The sequence below is a fragment of the Crocuta crocuta genome, unplaced genomic scaffold (genome assembly GCF_008692635.1).
Source record: "Crocuta crocuta isolate KB4526 unplaced genomic scaffold, BGI_CrCroc_1.0 scaffold231, whole genome shotgun sequence".
NCBI classification, from domain to species: domain Eukaryota; kingdom Metazoa; phylum Chordata; class Mammalia; order Carnivora; family Hyaenidae; genus Crocuta; species Crocuta crocuta.
Window position 1 is genome coordinate 3,999,602 of NW_027528357.1, and position 22,900 is coordinate 4,022,501.

The window sequence follows — 22,900 nt, forward strand, 5'->3', positions numbered from 1 at the left end:
CCTTTTTTTGCAGTTACAGACCCCCAATTTTTACTAGACATGTGGACTGCTGGAATAAAGACATACTTCCCAGCATCCCTTGCAGTGAAGACCTAGTTGATAAAATAGGAGAGAAATCTTATGTGCAACTTCTAGAGGTGTCTAAAAGGACTGGAGAATATTCCTTCTGTTCTTCCTCCTCCCAGCTGGAATACAAATGTGATGGCACAAGCTCCATTTTAGTTTGTGAGGATGAAGACTACACTCCAGGAGGGCAGATAAGAAAGCTAAAACCAATGGGGCACCTGGGTGCCTCAGTTTAAGCGTGCGACTTCAACCCAGGTCGTGGTCCATGGGTTCAAGCCCCATGTTGGGTTCTGTGCTGACAGCTCAGAGCCTGGAGCCTTGTTCAGATTCTGTGTCTCCCTCTCTCTCTGCACCCCCCCACTCGTGCTCTCTCTTTCTCTCTCTCTCAAAGATAAATAAAATTAAAAAAAAAAAGCTAAAACCAAGAATCTGGAAAATCATGGAGGTACCATACCATGAGCTGTCTACATTTAAATAGTGAAAAATAAGTATCTCTCAGCTACTCTTACCTGGGTCTCTATATCAAGTACAGAATCCTATCCTACAGAATGAATGCCTGAAACCCAGACATCTGTTCAACCTTGGAAGTTAATTTCTTGGAAAGAGAGAAGAGCTAGGTGGCCTCACTTATCTTTTCAAGCCAGGTCATGTCACAGTAGCCACTAGTGACCTGACTGCATTCAGTCCGGTACACACTTCTGAGGGGTATAAAAGATGACCAACCAAGAGGACCTATGAACAGGGGTTGTAAGGCTTAGTTTCCTCCAGAAGGTGATATAAACGTGACTGGTGCTATAATTGATATAACTCATATGGGATGGTCAGAATCTATTTGTTTTAATCCCAGCTTCCAAAAGTAAAAGACACAAACAAAGAGAACCGATCTAGAATCCTGAACCCCATTTGAAATATTCCAATTGTCTGACCTGGGATTTTACCTATGTCAGAATTCAAATCCAGGGGCACCTGGGTGGCTCAGTCGGTTAAGCGTCCAACTTTGGCTCAGGTCATGATCTCACAGTTCATGGGTTCAAGCCCTGCGTTGGGCTCTGTGCTGACAGCTAGCTCAGAGCTTGGAGCCTGCTTCAGATTCTGTGTCTCTTCTCTCTCTAACCCTCCCCTATTCATGCTATCTCTCTCAGAAATATATAAAAACATTAAAAAAAATTTTTTTTAAAGAATTCAAATCCAAAATGCTACTTAAAAAAGGAGGAGGGGCAGGGCTGAGGAAGGTCTTCGGTTAACAGAAAGTAAAGAAGCTGTAATTATTCTGCCCCTTCACTGGGGCACTAGATCACCTGAGAGAAGTAAAAAGTCTTTATCTTCCAGAATGAGCCAAGGATCCAATCTAGAAACTGGCATTTCCTCTTTTGAGGATGTTTTGGACTTAACTGGTTAAATTAACTTCCTTAATTTAAAATAAGGGAGAGTTAAGAAAACAATAAGGTTAATTTTAATATCATTGCCAACACTTGGTCTTAAAGGGTAACTAAGTCTTGAAGCCCGAGTTATTAACAGATAAAGTTCAAAGGTAGATGAGATTTTCTATTTCCCATGATGCTATGACAGTCATTAGTGCTATCCACCAAATTTCTCTGGTTCTCTTCACAGGCAATGGCAGATTGGCACTTTTCCATCCCCTTGACTTTCTCTGACCCATGACTTGTGAATAGAAATGACATGCCTTAATTCCGCAAAGAAGCTTAAAGACACAGTGCATCATTTACTCGATTCTCTATCCTTCTATGACAATGCTGCCAACATACAAAAACAATAACTGCTCCCTCAATATGAGTCCCTGAGGAGGTTGAAACATAACAGAGTCCCCAGCCAACCAGTAACAAAACCAACAAGATGTGTTAAGACATTGATATTTGGGGGTTCTATGTTAGTACAGTATGACTCATCCTTCCTTGACATGCATAGACACGAATGCCTAAATATTCACAATTGTTTGCCCACACTGGTAATATAAAGTTTTCAGTGTTGTAACTACTTTTGATGCCAGAAAGAACAATAGTAAATAAACACAGGCAGGCAACTAAAACCTTAAAAGCAAGGAAGGCCTAATTTAGCTCCAAAGATTAGGTGGAAAAAAGTCTCTGTCTAGAAGAGTCAAATGTAATCACTTAAAAGTTACTGGTTTTAAGACTATCAAAATGTTGGTAATTCCTGAGGTAAGAGGATGGAAATACAGGAAGTTCATTATACTATTTTCTCTACCTCCACATATATTCTACAATTTTAAAAAGTTTTAAAAGAAACAGAGAAGAATGAACAATCTGAAGAATCTTAAAGAAACTAAAAGAAAAAAAGTTCTCTGGTTTTAAGCCCTCAGAATGAAAAAAAGTTTTAATAACACTGTTAAAAGACTTTACCAGTGCTACTTATAGACAAGTTGTAGAAATCGAGTGTCTTGGCACTACTAGATTATAGTAAAAATCTAAGCTGGCTCACTGCTTTTCAAAAAACATCTTCTTAATTCATAATTAAGTTTAACTGGGTATTTTTCATGGGTTCCAAAATTACAGAATATCTGAGATGAAAAGGGCATTACAATGTATCCAGTGCAACCTCCTTGTCATTACTGATAAGGAAATTTAAATCTGGTGACATAGATTGTTAATGGCAAAGTAGAAACTAAGGTCAAGGTCCTTCCAACTCTGATTCACGCTGTCTTTACCTTGCCAGGTTAGGGTACTAGCCTATTTAATATTACCTTGATAATTTTACTTCAAACATCCAGCAGAAAAGATCTTGTTATCTCTTCTCATTGCAATTCTGCATGATGACATCAGCTGGGATACCTTCAGCTGTTAAATGATAGAGAACACCTCAAACGGCTTAAAAATAAGGAAACTTACTGGCTCACATAACCGGTACTCTGGGGTAGGATGAAATTCAGCGACAGTTTAACCTAGCAGTTTTAGCTCCATTCCTCTTCAATTGTCTCAGTTCTGCCACCTTCTTGAGCTAATTTCCTCTTTGAGTTTGAAAACAAGACTGCCATAGCAGCTCAGAGCCTTACATTCAAATGTGGCAATGTCTACATGGGGAGGTAGCCTCTTCCCATGCACAAGTCAAGGCAAAAGTCTTTTTTAGAAGCTTCTGTAAACTGCCTTCAGCCTAAAATGATAACATGCCATTTCTGAATCAATCTCTATCAAAGGTAATAAGACTTCCATGATTGCCTTCGATTATTCAGGGTCCATCACTGAATACCACACAGTAGGGAAGAGCAAAAGCCATGGTTGAGAGAGCCACATTTAACTACAAGGACAACCGGTGACTCCTAATGCACAGTCCAAGAAGCCTTAGGAAGTTGAAAAACTGCCTAACTCTGAGTAAATTGTATAACATGCATGCGTACTGAAACAGAGAGAGAAACATTGATTAAAAATATGTACAGAAACTCTAAAATAAAATCCTTATTCACTTAAAAGGATTAACTAACTCATGGTAATTTTTAAAATAGCATAGAGGCAATACCACACCAGACTACTTGGGTTTGCACCTGGTTCTGACACCTTCTATCAGGTAAGTTCACACAAATGATTACCCACATTACAGTATTGTTGTGAACATTAAAGGGGCTAGGATCAGAGTATAAATTGTACATAGCTAAGTATTAAATACATACTGTTATTATTTGTCTCACACAAGTGAAGTACTATGATGTGGAAAATTATGACTTTTTTTAATGTTGAAAGTGGGCATGTAGAAGATATTTCTTTTTTAGCTGCCCAGCACCCATATGCTTCCCCTTCCTAATTTCCTTTTGGAGAATTACCTTTCCTCTGCCTTATAGTCTTGCTGACAGTGTAAATCCATGTGCCTACCTTCCTACTATGGAGGCCATGGGGATTCTGGACAGTTCTTGCAACTAAATCCCTCCCGTTGCCACTGGTATACCTAGCATTACACAGGCTCAGCCCACCAAATGTGCTCTCCAGGGGCCTGAACTCTTGAGCAAGTTATTTGCGAAGTTCAAATAAGCAGGTGGAGTTCATCATCCCAGGTGACACGCCGACCAGATCGTTCCTGTAATGCTGTTTTGCAGCTCTCCCTGCAGCCTCCTGCCACTCTCTCCGGCTTCTGCCTGTTACCCACCTTGGTTCTCTAGCAGTCCTTTCAGTTCTTTATGTTACCAATTCCTTTCCAACTAACTACTTCTCGCATAAGGTAGCAGAGCTAAATTCTACACCTACAGCTAAAGATCGCAACGGAGAAGTTGACTAAGATTGGTCACTGGAGTACAGCATGAAGGTACAAGAGTGGAATGGGGGACTCTGTGAGAATGAAAAACGCAAGTCTTAGAAAGATGTTTCTCTGGAAGTACAGGGAGAGGCCAGAAGGCTAAGCTGTTAAGCAATGGGATAAAGTTTATTCCAGTGTAGGGGTGTGAAGGACTGCCCCCCAGAGATCTGGTCAACTCACCATGTGAGAGGTAAATTATATAGGAAGAAGAGAGACCAACTACTTCCCGATGAAAATTTCTGCCTGGGGAAATTCTAGGCCAAGTATTTTTTACGAGGCCTCTTCCGAAGAGTTACATGATAAAAAGCATAACCTCAGGTTCACTGGTGCCATCTGTGCATGAACACAAAGTGGGGAGACCTCCCCTCTCTTATTCTCCTTCTGGTAGAAATCCTCTTTCCTAGGTCAGCACACTCAGGCATACAGAAGTTTCAAGTCCATAAATGGAACTCTGTTACAGCTCAACAGTATTTAAGGGTAGAGAATATTCAAAGGTAGGAGAACAGCGTAAAAGTTATCCATCGGGCTTGGTTTAGGTTTCAAGTCCTCAATGGTATTTTCCAGGAATTCTATTTTTACTACCTTAATCTAAGTCACTAAATCCCAGTCTGCTTTGACTTTACTACCTATTTCCATCTTCCTGTCCAATCTGAATCTAGCTACTGTTTTTAGCTTCCATGTTGCATCTCTGGAGAAAATAAGTTTGGCCCAGTGTAGGACTCAAATAAACTCCTGCTTAGTGACTGTGCACTTCTCTCTGCTCTGACATAAGCTACCCTAACCTCTATATCCAACACTAAGTGTCCTAAGTTCTCCCTAAGTCCATCCAGCTTCCCTGGTCTCCACAGAATCTTCTCTTTTCAAAATATACATTCCCTACTTTCTTCCAATTTTCAAAATTGTACCCCAAATTGAACTTTAAAAAAAAAATGCCTACTAGCATCACATCCAATTGATGGACTTCTTTCCTCTCTAGCTTAATTATCATATCCCCTCATTACATTCTAATTCACACAGAAAATTTTGAGTCAACTCTCATCTGGCCCAGAAATACCTGTGAGTTCCACTGACAAGTTTAAAAAAAGAAAAAACAAGACGGAAAAATTACTTTTCACTGTATACCTTTTGGTACTATAAGGGTATTTTACCACACAAACATGTTATTGTTTTTCTATTAATAAAAATGTCAATTATTTAATAATGCAAAAAAACGTTTTACCTCACTCTTACTTTCCCAGTAGTATCTGTATGCAGAAATATGTGGACATTAAGGCACTTGGGTGGCTCCTCGGATAAGCATCTGACTCGTGATTTCAGCTCAGGTCATGATCTCATGGTTTCTGAGTTCAAGGCCTGCATCAGGCTCCACAAGTCAGCTTGGGATTCTCTCTTTCTCTCTCCCTGCCCTTCTCGCTCTCTCTCTCTCAAAATAAAAACATTTAAAACCTTTAAAAAGAAATATGTGGATATCAGGTGAGGAGGAGAAAGCATCCCTAAATTCATTTTAAGTTTTGTTTTCTTTGTGGAAGTTGGTGAGTGGACAAGCAGGAGCTTGTTATCGCTGATTTAAGGTCTGATTATTACACAAACTGATGGTCTGACATTGGTGAAAGTTTAGGAGAAATCTGAAGACCTTTTACAAGCCCCTGACCCCTGAGGAAGTGATGCTGCAAGTACTTTCAGGTTCCCGGTGATGGCGTGACTGGGTTAGTCACTGCCACTTCTCAAAAGTCTGGAAGTGGCTAGCAAATTAGAACAGAACAGGTCAGGGCCGGCAATTGAGAATCTCTGTAGGTGTGGGTAAAGTGAACCCCTGGTACGCTCCACCTTGCCTGTCTAAGCAAAAGGTTCAGTCCAAATCTTTTTATGTATTATTTTAGAGTTCGAGCAGGAGCAGAGAGCAGACCGCAGAGAGCCCTGAGCAGCCCCGCGCCACGGGCCTAGTTACCCTCCCACCCAGAGGAGCCGCAGCTGCCGGCCAGGTCACCCTCAGGCCCCAGTCACCATCACCACAGCTGCAAGCAGCCACCCGCCACTCCAGCTGCAGGCACCAATCCCAGCACCACGGGCCGCGGCACAGGGAACAGAAGCCTCACATCAGCCGTACCTTGCCCACTAGGGACACGAAGGCCATCACAACAAAGTCAAATGGTTCAATGTAAGAAATGGATATGGTTTCATCAACAGAAATAACACCAAGGAAGATGTATTTGTACACTAGACTGCCATAAAGAAGAATCCCAGGAAGTACCTTCGCAGTGTAGGCAATGGGGAGACTGGGGGGTTGATGTTGTGGAAGGAGAAAAGGGCGCCAAGGCAGCGAAAGTGACAGGCCCTGGCGGAGTTTCACCACAGGGCCGTAACCATTATAGACACTCTCTATGGCAGGGGTTCTCCACGGAATTCCCGGCAGAATTACCACAACAGTGAAAGTGGGGAAAAGAATGAGGGATGGGAGAGTGCCCCCAAAGGCCAGGCCCAAAAGCACCAGCCCCACCAAAGGCAGCAATCTCACCACCAGTGGAGGACGCGTGAATGCGGACCACAGTCTTCCACACCTCATGTGCAGGGAGAAGTGATGGAAGGTGCTGACAAGCAGGGTGCAGGAGAACAAGGTAGACCAGTAAAACATACTAAGTGCCAAGGTTACAGACGACTCTGCAGGTGTCCTCCTCACTAAAGATCGGCTAGAGAGGATGGCAATGAAGAAGAGAAGGAAGATCAAGGAGATGAGACCCAAGGTCAGCAGCAAGCTCAGCTTCGGTACCGCTGCAACTTCAGTTAAGGAAACAGACACCCAGAAAATTCTCAACCACAAGATGGCAAAGTACTGCTGGTGGGAATGCAAACTGGTGCAGCCACTCTGGAAAACAGTACGGAGGGGGGCGACTGGGTGGCTCAGTTGGTTAAGCATCCAACTTCAGCTCAGGTCATGATCTCACGGTTCGTGGGTTCGAGCCCCGTGTCAGGCTCTGTGCTGACAGCTCAGAGCCTGGAGCCTGCTTTGGATTTTGTGTCTCCCTCTCTGACCCTCCCCTGCTCACGCTGTCTCTCTCTCTTTCTCTCTCTCTCTCAGAAATAAATAAAACATTAAAAAATTAAAAAAAAAAACAGTATGGAGGTTCCTCAATAAATTAAAAATAGAACTATCCTACAAACCAGCAATTGCACTATTAAGTATTTATCCAATGGATACAGGTATGCTGTTTCGAGGGGACACATACACCCATGTTTATAGCAACACTATCAACAATAGCCAAAGTATGGAAAGAGCCCAAATGTCCATGGATGGATGAATGGATAAAGAAGATGTGGTATATGTACAATGGAGTATTACTCGGCAATCAAAAAGAATGAAATCTTGCCACTTGCAACTATGTGGATGGAACTAGAGAGTTTTATGCTAAGTGAAATTAGTCAGAGAAAGACAAATATCGTATGATTTCACTCATATGAGGACTTTAAGATACAAAACAGATAAACATGAAGGAACGGAAGGAAAATAATGGAAAAACAAGGAGGGGGACAAAAACATAAGAGACTCTTAAATATGGAGAACAAACACGGGGTTGCTGGAGGGGTTGCGGGGGGGGGGGCTAAATGGGTAAGGGGCATTAAGGAATCTACTTCTGAAATCATTGTTGCACCATATCCTAACTAACTTGGATGTAAATTAAAAACAAAACAAAACAAAAAAACCCAAGATGGCAAAGAGACAAAGGCAGCTGACCCAGCAATGGAGAATCTGTCCGTTAGTGAGGCTGATCAGGCCGAATAAATGCCAGCTTACCATCTCTGCCATCATCCGGTTCAGTCATCTAACAAGAAATGAGCTGAAGACCTCAAATGATTGCTTTCTGCCCACTGACCAGATAAACAGATCTGCATTATCTATGCAGCATGGGGTTTTTATTTTCACCTACAGACATCTCTTTGTGGTAATGACAAATGTGTTTAAAAAAAAAAAAAAGCCTGGTTTTTATCAAGACCAAAAAAACAAAAACTTTTTCCCCCCAATACAGCTTTAAGGGTTTTTAAATTGTTTCATATCTGATCAAGTTGAGATTTTTAAGAACGTTGTTATAACTTGTAATAAAAGTTTACACCTTGATTTTTTTTTCCAAAAAAGTCAACAGCAAGCACCTGTTAATAAAGGTCTTAAGTGATTGTAAATATATATATTATTTTTTATATAGAAGTATTTCACATAACAGTACAACAGCATATTGTGATAGTTAAATCTGAATTGTAGACTGGTCAAAATCTGCTACTTCACTTAGCACCCCTGCCCCCCAAAAAGATTTATCCTTCTGTTAGGAGACTGATCTTCAAGGCACCATCCAGCTTCCCCAGTAAGTTGATGTTAAGCACTGGATCCACCATCTTCCTCCCCACATCCAACCTCCCGAGATCTTATGGGCTCCAATGCACAAGCTGATTTCAAACACTACCATGTTCCATCCTGGTTGCAGAGCCAAACACCAACCTACCTGCCTATCAACACTGTAAACTGACACTTCCCCCAAAACCAAATCCAGATGCAAACTATCACCCATCTCCTGACCCCCTGATGCTTAGATTCCCTCACCCTGCCAAACCTGCTCTTCTCCATCTGCTTCCAAGTCCCCTCCTCCTCTACCTACAAGGCTTCTAGTTTCACGTGCTTAGCTACCAATGTAGAAGTCACACAACTTCTGTGATTACACCCTTTCGGACATCTTCAGCCTTTCCATCCCTAGCCCTAAATAAGTCTCACTGCCCACTTGTTCTGCTCCAGCTTCCAGGATATTAACATCATGGACAAAGTTCTGAAACACAGCCGGCTGAGTCCACTGTATAGCCATGTTACAGTAACCAGATGTAAGAGCCCTCACCGCTCTTTACAATTCCTTTCCTGGACTCCCCTCACCCCCTTCCTGTGTGCACACCCTCGTGGATCCCCCCACATCATCCTGGCCTCTGACTCTACAGTCTTACCTCCTCAGACTCAAGTCCCCTCCACCTCACTTTCACCTCACATTCCCTCTGCTCCTCTCTCAGGGTCCTTCCTCCTTTTCAAGGATGATGCTATCCTCACTTGTACACTCAACTGCATCCGCTTCAGCCTCGGAAGCCTGGATCCACGAAACAACTCTCGTTTTTCACACTCACCAGCCAACTGCACTAGCCTTTCTCCAGAGGTAACTTTTAGGCAAACTGCGCCCGAGGGTTTTGTCCCTCCCATCTCCGAAAGAAAAATATTCTTAAAAACTGAATTGTCAACATTTACAAATCAGGACACTTCACTTGAAAAATCAAGATTCCTGGCTTCTCTGGTAAACTAGAATCCTCTGCCACCACTGAATAAGCACACTCAAATCGCGAAATCCTAGGAGCTGATTACTGGTGACCTCCTTTCAATGGGCATTGGCCATCTCCAATGCACCACATTACCCTTTCCTCATCCCTTGGTCAAAGGACTCTCATGCTCCTTACTTCCCAGTCTCACTAGCCACTGCCGCCACCGCCGCCGCCACCACCAGCAGCCCACTGCTTGCAATGAACAGGCTCTGCTCCTTCCAGTTCTAAAAGACAATTCCCTCAACTACCCCAATTCAAGCTACACCCTCCCCTTTCCTCCTCCCCACAATACTTCCTTCAAGGAAAGGTCCACACTCACTGTCCCACTTTCCACCATGCACTCACTCCTACCCACCCTGTAATGTGATTTCCACTGTTACCTCTCTGCTGAAACTGAAGAGAGCAGAGAAAGCAAGGAAGTGGAAAAATGCTGTTCACATTTCTGCCTGCTCAACAGCACTGGACATCTTCAGATGACGGTGCCTGTCATTCTTCAGAAGGTCTGCCACCTTGGCTTTTCTTCTGCTACAGAAATCACATAGACTTTCCCATGGTCAGAGACCTAGAAACACCTCTGAATGACACACTGGCCCTGTCGGCATACACTTTCCCTGGAACACTGCCACCAGCAGACCCAGCTTTCAGATTTTCTCTAGGGAGAAAAACAACAAGAAAAAGACTCCGTCTAAATAAAGCCTGACCACAGTCTCATACCTCTGAAGGTAACCATACTCATTTACTAAACATGTACTGGTCACTTCTCAGCTGACAGGGACTGGTGTTTCAGGTCCTTGCCCTTGCTTAAGGAATTCAGTCTAGAAGGGACACAGATGGATACAATGACAGTGTCAATATGATACATGATATGATAAGAGGGTGAAAAAAGGAAGCACAAAAGGCCAGGGAGGACCAGAGCAGCTTGCTGAGACACTAAAGCCTCCCTCGGCCTCAGACAGATCCACTGTCACCACTTTAGTCCAGGCCCCCTGCAATTCTCCCAACTGGCCACCATGCCTCCTTTTTAGTCATCCTACCCTCTAGCCCAAATCCATTCTCCACATTGCAGCAGGGGTGGTCTGCTTACAAGTCAAACCAGAGCTCTCTCCTGCCCAAAACCTCTCAATAGCACTGCGAATACGGTCCTGCATCATCTGCCCCATGCCGACTTTTCTCCCTCATCTCACCCCACCTTCTGTGGCACCAGCGGCCCCTCAGCCACACTGATCTTGCGGTTCCTTTAAACAGAATGAGTTCTCCTCAGCGATATGGTCTCTGCACACCCGTTCTTTTTTCCTGGAATCCTCTTGCCACCGCTCTCTGTACCAAAATCGTTTTGAACTCTGAGTCTCAGCTGAAATGTCATTTCCCCATTTACTTGTTTCTATTTCTGTCTGCCCCATTACATTGTATAATCAAAACAAAACCACGTCTGTTTTATACACTTCATATTCACAGTGTCTGACATGCAACACGCTACCAATATTTGCTCAATGAAGACATAAAGGGCTCGCTCCTCCTCTAGAGCCCTAATGCAAGCATCCCCTCGGGTTCATTTCTCAGTCCTCTCTACCACTCCCCATTTTCACCACCCCAAAGCTGATCATGCCTATCTGTGCCTCCAGACCTTCCCTGTCCTCCCAAGATCAAGTTCTGCTACTATGATGCCTGCAGGATAATTCCACCGGGAGGCCCTTTCTGATACCTGTAACTGGACATGTCTCAAGACACACTCATTAACTATCCTCAAACTGTTTCTTTTCCCGCTGCTGTTAACGGTAGCATCCTCTTACAGGCTGAGTGACTGACTTCTCTCTCTAACCCACTGACGAGAACAACTGCTTCCATCTCCAAAAATGCACCTGTATGTTCCTATATACAGACAACTGACCTACTGCATTAGCCTCATTTTCCTGTCTCTAATCTTCTAAAATATGGGTACATTAAAGCTTAATTCTGATGTCGACCAGTACTCCCATCAAAATCCTTCAATGGCTCCCTGCTGCCTTCAAAGTTCATACTGTTCAAAGCTCTTATCAGTCTTGTCCATGCTATTCTAACAAGGCAGTCTGTTTGGTAGTTAGCACCAAAACCTCTGGAGACAGACTGCCACGCTAAACGCAGAGAAACAAGGACCGATGCAGATCTCTCTGTACTACCGTTCCTCATCTTTATTTACTTCCGGGGTGCCTGGGTGGCTCAGTCAGTTAAGCATCTGACTCTTGATTTCGGCTCAGGTCATAATCTCACGACTCATGAGTTCAAGCCCCGCGTGGAGCTCCACACTGACAGTCCAGAGCCTGCTTTGGATTCATTCTCTCTCCCTCCCTCTCTCTGTCCCACCAGGTGCAGTCTCTCTCAAAATAAATAAACTTTTTAAAAAAAACGTATTTACCCCCAAGGGTCATTATAAAGAATTAAGTAATAACATAAATAGAACCCTTAGAATAGTGCTTGGCACAGGTCGGTGCTATATACATTGTGTTTTACCGCCTCATCTCAAATTATCAATAGCCTACATGCCAGTCTATCTGAACCAAGTCACTCTTCCCTTAAAGCTAGTCAAACTTTCCCTTCCAAGGTAAAAGCCCACAGCTGTTAAGTGCCAGCCTTTAAGCTGCCAGTATTCCACCCCTCCTGAAGGGCATTTCCAGTCAACAGCTTCCACCACTTTCTTTCTCTCCAGGAGTGTCCGTATATCTCAAGCACTGAAGTTTCCCAGAGGCTGCTCATCAAAGACTGTTAGTCTACAATTAACCATCCTCTTCTTCCCTTTACTTTCTCAATTCCCTCCTAAGTTTCAGATCAAAGGCAATCCTAACATCATTTTCTATGCCCAGTGGCAAAGGTATCTTAGTTTTCTTATGTCCCTGATTTGGGTAAAAATGGAAACTTTCATGACTACTCTCCCTGTAACAGCCCTATTATATCTGACAGTGTTCCCTTTGCATGGAAACAATTTAATTAAAATGAAATTCTGCAATGTTATTATGAGCAAGGCTATGGATGGACTTCAATCTCTGAAGTAGCCAACCCTCACCATCATGTCAGTGCTGCCCTCTAAACCTCTAAAGTCCTTGCTATGCACAAGAACTTAGGAATAATAGTAAAGTGTGTGTTAATAACCCTGCTCATTCCTAGAGATGGAAAAATAGGAGTTATTACCAGAGTTATTACCAGAATATGTAACCTTAAGGAAAATAATAAATTATAAAAATGTGTAATTTCCAAAGAACAACCCAGTAACTTAACATGTGGCTTTCTCAAAGCAATGCAAATTCTGCTTCTTTTAATAACTGAACTGATACTTCAAATAAACATTTTTTAATGAGAAGGAAGTCATAACTGTCAAATACACTAAAATACAGCAAAAACCATGACATCTTAGAATGACTTTAAATCACTTTATGGCTCTTCAGAAGGCTTTACCTAGTGTCCCTTAGGTCCTGCAGCTGAGGTTGTCAACCAAAAAAAAAACCAAAAAAAAAAACAAAAAAAAAACACCCCAAAAAAACCATACCAAAGCCTAAAGAGGTCTTTACAGAACTAAAAAGAATCATCTGCTCTCTGTAACCTATGAGGTCATAAACTGCAATGACTGTAAAATATTCTTATGAACATTTATAAGTATTTTATAACTTACAACAATTTAAAAGAATTCTAAAAATTAGAGGAGAAATGGGTCCCATAAAACCAGGGATGCACTCTCGACACTCATCACTATTGCTACCGCTGCCCTAAACAATTCTCAACATTCCCTCTCCTTAAGGACTAAAAGGGTTTCACACTGAGGACACCTTTGAAGACAAAAGTACAAGGAAGACAGTAGAGCAGAAACTAAGCTGAACTGTTAATCATTCTTTTATAACTTCAAAAAGAATTAAGTAGTAATACCTTAGGCAGGGCTAATCAAAGTGTAGTCCTTGGAGAGCAAACTGCTTGTACCTACTCCGTGAAAAGGTATATGCAGAGAGTGAGAGTAGGCATTTATAAACTGTTCGCAATTTGACAGAAACTTTATGTCTACTAAATCTAATGATTAAAAAAATCTGGGAGTTGCATACCATAAGTTTTTTATTTCACTTGCCACATACTTCATTTTTTACATGTTAGAAAACAATCAGTCCATGACAAAGGGGGGGGGGGTGTTAAAAACTGATCCTTCAGAGATGTTTGCTTCTGGGAGGATGGAGTAGATGTACTCTTCCCTATTCCTCCCTTTAACTATAAAAACTTTGAACACTGCATATAAAACAAACATAAGTCTCTTGGATGTGCAAAGGAGGCAGACGATCTCAGACCCTGAGGAGAAACACAACGGTTAGTTTCCTGGGTTTTATTTTTGCCTAATATATCCCAGACTTGGAGCTGAATACGCTGGCAACCTGGGAACGCCAACGGGCATAGACAAAACAAATCCCAACAAAAGCCTGTTCTCTCTAGCCAAAGGACTAGAAATGGGACATCCTACCAAGACAGAAGACTATTACAGGAAGAAAAAAAAGAAAAAAAAACAACCCTCTACGCCAGACAAATACTACAGAAAAAACTGTGGTCCTACCTAGGCCAGCAAAGGCCAGGTGAGTAGCTCAGACTTCCACTTCTCGCCAAGCTGTAACAAGGCACTTCAAGCCTCTCTATGGTAGAGTGACACTGACAAGGTCAAACAGGGAGCCCAGACTTTCATCCATGTCAGCTGGTATCAAGGCACCCTTCCACACCACCACCTCCAGAAACCCTGGACCTCTACCCCCACCTGGCAAACAAAACACTCTACGTCTGGGTCAAGGAAGACCAAGTGGGGAGCCTGCACATCTAATTCCTCTAAGCAATAACAAGACAGCACCACATGCTGCCCCCTGCCCCTACTGGAGTNAAAAAAAGCCAACTAAAACAGAGACTTAAATAAGATCCAAAATTTCACAGAATATGAAAATTTCCAGGTTTTAATTTTAAAAATTACCCAGCATACCAAAAATTAGTATAAATTCAAACTCAATGAAAAACACATCAGTAGACACCAAAACTAAAATGACTTATTGGAATTATCTGCCAATGATTATAACGCAACTATGACACAAATACTTGAACAATTCAAACATGTTTGAAACAAATAACCTTAGAAAAGAAATATAAGATATAAAGAAGAACAAAATAGAAATTTTAGAGCTGAAAAATATCAAAATAAAAAGCTAAGTGGATGGACTCAATAGCAAAATGGAAGGGAACAGAGAAAATAAAAGAGCAACTGAAATTAGGCTGAACAGAGAGAAAAATAAAGAAAAATGGACAGACATAGGGGCCTGCAGAAGATCTACCATTCAAGTCATCAGTCTTGAAAAGAAAGAAGAAATAGCGAGGACTGAAAAAGTACTCAGAAATAATGGTGAAAATTTTCCCACCTGTGGAAAAGAATGTGAGTGAACCCCAAACAGTATAAACCCAAAGAGATCCACACCAAGATGTATCATAATTAAGTTTCTGAAAACTAAACTAAAGGAAACTCCTGAAAACAGTGAGAGAGAAATGACCCCTTAACCACAGAAGGATAACTGGATGACAATGGATTTCTCATCAGAAACTACAGAGGCCAGAAAAAAAGTGGCACAACATTTTTCAAGTGCTGAAAGAAAAGAACAAGATGGAATCCTATGACCAAAGAAAATATCCTTCAGGAATGAAGAAGAAATCAAGTCAAGAGGTGCCTGAGTGGCTCAGTCAATTAAGTGTCCAACTCCTGAATTCAGTTCAGGTCATGATTTCATAGTTCATGGGATTGAGTCCTGTGTCAGGCTCTACACTGGAGCCTGCTTGGGATTTTCTCTTTCTCCCTCTCTCTGTCCCCCCCACCACCACCAAATTAAATTTTAAAATAAAATTGGGGAGGGTAAAGGAATATAAAAGGAAGGTTCCTATACTTTATTTGAACAGGGAAAATGATGATACCAATACACAATAAGTTATGTATATAAATGTAATATCTAGAGCAATGAGTAAAAAAACAATTTTAATTTGTTAAATTAAAATTTAATTTGTTTGGGGCACCTGGGTGGCTTAGTCAGTTAAATGTCCAACTTTGGCTCAGGTCACGATCTCATGGTTCATGAGTTCAAGCCCCACATCAAGCTCTGTGCTGACAGCTCAGAACCTGGAGCCTTCTTCAAATTCTGTATCTCCCCCTCTCTCTGTCCCTTCCCCAGTCACACTCACACGTGCTCTCTCTCAAAAATAAACAAACATTAAAATATTTTTAAATAAACAGAAATAATATTTAACTTGTTTAATTTAAGTTAAATTAAAAAACATTTAGGGCGCCTGGGTGGCTCAGTCGGTTGGGCGGCCGACTTCAGCTCAGGTTATGATCTCACAGCTCATGGGTTCGAGACCTGCGTCAGGCTCTGTGCTGACAGTGAGCTCAGAGCCTGGAGCCTGTTTCAGATTCTGTGTCTCCCTCTCTCTCTCTCTGGCCCTCCCCTGCTCACGCTGTCTCTCTCTCAGAAATAAATAAAATGTTAAAAAATTTAAAAAAACATTCAAAAACAGTACAGATAAATCAACATGGATTTTTAAAAAAATAATGTTCAGGTAAGCCACAGGAAGTCCTAACAAAAAATGATTACATTAAAATGTAAATGGCCTAAATGCATCAATGAAAAAACAGAAACTGGCAGAATGGATTAAAAGACATGATTCAACTACATGCTATCTATAAGAAACATACTTCAAATATAACAATACAGGTGGGTTAAAAGTAAAAGTATAAAAAAAGATATATTCCCCAAACAATTAAAAACAAGCAAAAAAAAGTGGGAATATTAATATCAGATAAAGTAGAATTCAGAGCAAAGAAAATCTCTAGAGACAAAGAAGGACATTATATAATGACAGAAAGGGTCAATCCATCAAGAAAGCAAAGCAACCCACATGTGTATGCACCAGAGAGCTGTAAAATATGTAAAACTAAAAAGTGCTATAACCTCAAAGGAAAGATAAGACAAATGCACAAATATAGGTGGAGATTTCATACCCCTCTCTCAAGAGCTGACACAATATCCAGACAGAAAATCCACAAGTATAGAAGAACTCAACAACACAACCAACCAACAGGATCTAACTGAACAATCCACACGACAACGGCAAAAAACACATTCTATTCACATATTCATAGATCATACACCAAGAGACACCATATATTCAGTCGTAAAATAAGCCTCAATAAATTTAAAAGAACTGAAATCACAACATGGTTAAGCGAGTTCTCCAATCACAATGGCTTCAAATTAGAACTCAAAAACAGAAAGATAACAAGAAAATCTCCAAACACTAGGAAACTAAACAACTTACTTCTTTTTTATTTGTTTTTTTATTTTTGAGAGAGAGAGCGTGAGGGGGGGGCAGAGGAAAAGACAGAGAGAATCCTAAGCAGGCTCTGTGCTCAGTGTGGAGCCCAACATGGGGCTGGATTCCACGACCCTGGGATCACAACCTGGGCCAAAATCAAGAGTCAGCTGCTCAACCAACTGAGCCACACAGGAGTCCCTAAACAACACACTTCTAAATAACTATCGGTCAAAGAAGAAATTTCAAGGGAAATAAAAAAATATGTATGAACCAAATGAAAAAAACAAAAACCTATGACAATTTGTAGGATACAGCTGAAACAATGTTGAAATGGAAATTTATAGTGCTAAATGCCCTCATGAATATAAATGCAAAAAAATTCTCAAAAATTATTAGCAAATAGGATTCAGCAACATAGAGAATTATACACCATGACCAAGTGGGGTTTATTCCAGGGATGTAATGCTGGCTCAATTCAAAAGTCAATCAAAATAATCCATCATTATCAACACGCTAAAGGAGGATAATCACATGATCACACCAATGCACAAAAAGCACTTGACAAAATTCAACACCCACTCATGATAAAAACTGTCAGAAAGACAGGAATAGTGGGCAACTTCCTCCACTTGATAAAAAGCATCCACAAAAAACTTACGATAAACACTACACTTAATAGTGTGTAGTGTGAGTGCCTGACAATTAGCTTTTTCGACTGTGGTATGAATGCCTGACATTAAGCTTTGCATCGCCCAGGCATCCACTTCAAAGGCATCCATCTTGAATTAACAGAACAGCCAGCTACACAGTTACATAAAGAACCAGGCTGCCCCACCCATGAAGTCCCTCACCCATTCTTTTTTAGAAAATGCTATTACAAGTAATTAACCATTAGACAGCTTTCTTTTCCCTTCCCATGCCCTAATTCCCACTCTTATGTTTTAAATTAACCAATAAAGAGTGAACCTGCAAAACCCTAGACACCTCACCATCTGCCCCACTTAAAGCAGAACCCCAGGTGTGCATGCTCTACCTGTTGGGTACCCTCAAGGACCTGTATGTAAGAAAACTTATCTTTTCAAAGGTCACCAAAGGCTCCTGCTGAGGTGTGTCTTGCAATCATAATAAGAACTACAAGGGCCAGTCCACAACACTGGTTCCAAAAGGGAAAGGTCTATGGGAGGCGCGAGCTCCCAAACATTTCTAATCAACAGTATCGCTCTGGGTAAACTGAGATTGGCCCAAACATGATGAAAAACAAAATGCTTTCTCCCCAAAATCAGGAACAAGGCAAAGATATTCTCATTCAACTATTCTCTGTCACTATTCTCATTCAACACAGGACTGGAAGGCAAGAAGAGGAAATTAAAATCATGCTGATTGAAAAAAAATAAAACTGTCCCTATGTATACATGACATGCTTATCTAATTAGAGTCACAAGGAATCTATAGAAAAACCCCTAGAAGTAATAAATGCATTCAGCCAGACTGTAGGAAACAAGATCCACATGAGAAAGTTAAAGGTCTCTCTACATTAGCAATTAACACATGGACACCAAAGTTTAAAATATGTATCATTTTCAATTGCTCGAAATAAAAACACCAACATGTAAATCTAACAAAATACAAAAAAAAACAACACCACAGATATGTATAATAAAACTACACAATATTAATGAAAGAAATCAAAGATCTAAATAAATGGAAAGGCATACCATGTTTATAGACTGAAAGAGACAACTTAGTAAAATGTCAATCCTCTCCAGATTGATATACAGGTCTACTGCAATTCCTATCAAAATGCCAGCAAGATTTTTTTTTATATAAATATAGACAAGATTATTCCAGAATTTATATGAATAGGCAAAGGAACAAGAATAGTTAAAACAATTTTGAAAAAGAAGCGAGAGGAATCAGTCTACACCAACTTACGACTTATTATACAGCACATTAACCAAAACCATGACAGTGGTGAAGGGACAGACACACAGACCAACGGAACAGAACAGAGAACTCAGGAATGGACTCATGCAAATATACCCAACTGTTTGTTTACAAAGACAACCAGTTCAATGGAGGAAAGATGTTGCCTTTTCAACAAATAATGCTGTAATAGCAAAAACTACAAACAACCGGATGTCTTTAAACAGCTAAATGGTTGAAAGAACCATAAAAGCACACCCACACTATGAAGTACTACTCAGCAGTACAAAAGAATCAACTACTGAAACACGCAACAACCTAGATGAATCTCGAGAATTTATGCTGAGTGAAAACAAAAAAAAAAAAAGCCAATCCCAAAAGGGATTTACTGTATGATTCCATTTACAAAACATTTTTGAAGTGACATAATTATAGAAATAGAGACCAGATTAGTCATTGCCAGGGCTTAAGGAGCACATAGCAATAGAAAGCAAATGGATGTGGCTACAGAACAGGCAGAAACCTTGTAATATAAATGTTCTGTAGGTATCTTGACTGTATCAGTGACACGATCATGGGTCTGATATTATATTTTAGTTTTACAAAATGATACCACTGAGAGAAAATGGGTAAAGAGCACACAGGTTCTTTCTAATTCTTATAATGGCATGTGGATCTACAATTATGCCACAAAAAGTTTCATTGAAATTGGACCTTCACTCACTGCTCTAACATTTATCACCCAAATATTAACACTTCAGAATGGATCTAGCCTCTTAACAACCATTTATTAATCTTGGCTTTGCGGGGCGCCTGGGTGGCTTAGTCGGTTAAGCGTCCAACTTTCGCTTAGGTCATGATCTCGCGGTTCGTGGGTTCGAGCCCCGCGTCGGGCTCTGTGCTGACTGCCAGCTCAGAGCCTGGAGCCTCTTTCAGTCTGTGACTCCCTCTCTCTCTGACCCTCCCCTGCTCACGCTGTCTCTCTCTCTCTCTCTCTCTCCTAGAAATAAATAAAACATTAAAAAAATTTTTAAATAAAAAAAAATCTTGGCTTTGTGCTGGACTAAATGAAGACACACAGATATAAATGTAAAATATTATCCCTACCGTTAAACACCATACACTCAAGTAGAATGAGAGAGGGAAGACTTCATAAAGGAGATGGGATTTGAGCAATCAATGATTTTTTGGGAAGTAATCATGTATAAAGACAGAGAGCTAGGAATAAGCACAGTTCTTATGGAGAAAGAGGCAGGTAACGTTGTGAAATACTGGTACTGTGGAAAAAACAATGTGGGGTAATTATGGAAGGTCCCCAAGAGTCACAGAGAGAAGGTCAAATTTTACTTACTCAAAGAGGCCTTTCTCAGGAACCCAGCCAAACAAAAGCAGCAGCTGTCCCCACCCACAGTCTCTCCAGCACCCTTTTTCTTTACAGCCACAAGGCGTAACTATTACATACTTATCTGCATGTTTATTTGCTTAAAGCTGTCCGGTTTTCAGATATCTCAACTATCTAGTACTGGGTCGGGGCCACAATATGCACTCAATATCAGCTGCACGAGTGAACACACAGTATTCACTCCTAGGTCTCTTCTCTACTCTTCCTCCATATCCGTCACTCTGTTCGCCTTGGTCCCTCCATCACCTACTGCCTCTTTCAGCCAATCTTTTCCCTTGCTCCTCCACCTCAGCCCAGCTCTTACCCCATCACAAAAATAACAACTCTGTATTTTTTTAAATAGTGGATCACAATGGCAATACTGTAATAATACTCTTCTGAACTTCAACCAATCGGGAAGTGTGTCCCAAGAAATCTGTTACTGAAAAAAGGTACTAAAGTTGTTATGTTGTTACATAAGCACAATAGATATACATATTGTGTAAACAAACATAAGCAGAGGAAGTCATTCCTTTCACAGCCTCATTGTCCTGAACAGGAGTCTTTTCCCAGAACTGGATGATCCCAGCTTGTCTATGGAAAGCTGTCTAGAGAGAGCCAGGACAGTAGTCCTCAAGGCTATAGAGTTACGGGAGGGAGGGAGGAAGGAAGGAAGGAAAGGAAAGAAAGGAAGGAAGGAACTGCCACAGACCAAAGACTAAGGAGACATAATTACTAACTGCAGTGTGGTACCCTGGACTGGATCCTGGAACATAAAGAGAATATTGATGGAAAAACTACTGAAATCCAAATAAAGTCTGCAATTCAGTTTAAAAATATATAATTTGCACACATACTGGATTAATAGGACTGAAATTTAAATTTGTTAATATTATTTTATATTATCAAAAAGAGAAAAAACAGTGGGGTGCCTAGGTGGCTCAGGTGGTTAAGTGTCTGACTTTAGCTCAGGTCATGGATCTCATGGTTCTGGATTTTGAGCCCCATTTAGGGCTTTGGGCTGACAGCTCAGAGCCTGGAGCCTGCTTCAGATTCTGTGTCTCCCTCTCTCTCTGCCCCTTCCCCACTCGCGCTCTGTCTCTCTCAAGTAAGTTAGTAAGGAAATAAACAAAACATTTTTAAAAAATTTAAAAAGAGAGAAAAAGAGATTGGCCATGCAAGCGAGCCACGAGTGAAACTCAGGCCGCAGTTGCTGGGGCTTGGAGTTGAAAAGCTACACATAGTTATCCCTTTGTTTTGACTCTGGTCCCATGCTCTTACCTGACGGCTTGAGAACTAACTTGCATGCAATTGGTTGAGATGAACAACCAGTTCTGACTTCCTAGCAAGCTCAGCAAGTATTTATTAAGTGCCTGCTGCCTACCAGGCACTGTGAAGTCTTTGGGGATACAAGGCTAGAAACAAAAGGTACAATCTCTGCTTTCACAAAGCTTTATGTTCTACTGGAGAAGCCAGACATTTAACAAGTATCTGTATAAATGTCCCAAGAGTTTTAGAGCCTGTTTCTTAAAAACCCTACCAAACAATGCATCAGGACATCTGTTCAAGTAGAGTATCACTGATGTTCTGAATAAGGCCTTCGATGTGAACAAATCACCTGAGATCTGTTAACTCACTTTAACAGATACGTTTTCAGTTGATGTGGTTTAGGACCTGAGATTTTGGATTTCTTCCCAACTTCCAGAAGATGGGGATGCTGCCGCGGGTTCAAGAACCACACTTTGAATTAGCAAGGTTCTAAGTACCATGGAAACATCCCTCAAACTATCATGCAAAAAGCAGGCTCCAAAAAGGCAAGGACATTGTTTCTCTCTTATTCACCACAGTACACACAAGAAAACTGTCTCATAGACAGCACTCAATATGCATTTTCATAATAAACAAATGGATGCACGGTCCTGATGAGCACTGTTCAACAGCAGTCACGGGTCACACCTGGCCGCTGAACACTTGACATGTGGCTAGTGCAACTGACGAGCTGAAGGTTTTTAAAGTTAATTTTAATTAATTTAAACAGCTAAATGTAGTTAGTAGCTACCACAAGGGACAATCCAGGTGTAGACAAAGATGGGATGTAAAGAGCACTGGATTAATAAGGCCTAGGTTTGAATCCCAGCTCTGCGGCTTAGCATGTGACCTGTAAAGTTACAACTTCTTCAGGCCTCAACTTCTTCATTCGTAAAATGAGGACGAGATCCCCTGCCTCCAACACACACACACCCCCTTCTTTGGAATTATTATAAATTAAGGTATTAAGCATAAGGTACGATGAAGGTAACCTTCTCTGCCCTCCAGAAACAGTTCACAATCACAAAGGCTACTTTGCCTTACTGCCCACACTCGCCAGAAAATGCCAAGCGCCCCTGGCTGAAGGGCTGGTTAGTTAGCCCAGTGGCTTTGAGAATGAGGACAAGGTCATAAGTTTGGAGGAGGGAGGACCCTCACTTAGCAAGGCTGATCAGGTAAGAGGCAATGACAATGCACATCAATACAATTCCTGGCAAATCTTTAAATGGGCATTGTGTTGACTGTGGATGAGTAAATGACATTTCATTCATTCAATCTTCCAGGAAG

The 22,900-nt window shown here is 41.2% G+C and overlaps 1 pseudogene; it reads left to right on the plus strand.

Annotated features, from left to right (window-relative positions):
- The first annotated feature begins 4,326 nt into the window (after positions 1-4,326).
- LOC144223158 (Y-box-binding protein 1-like) lies at positions 4,327-8,101 on the plus strand (annotated as a pseudogene).
- The last annotated feature ends 14,799 nt before the right edge of the window (positions 8,102-22,900 follow it).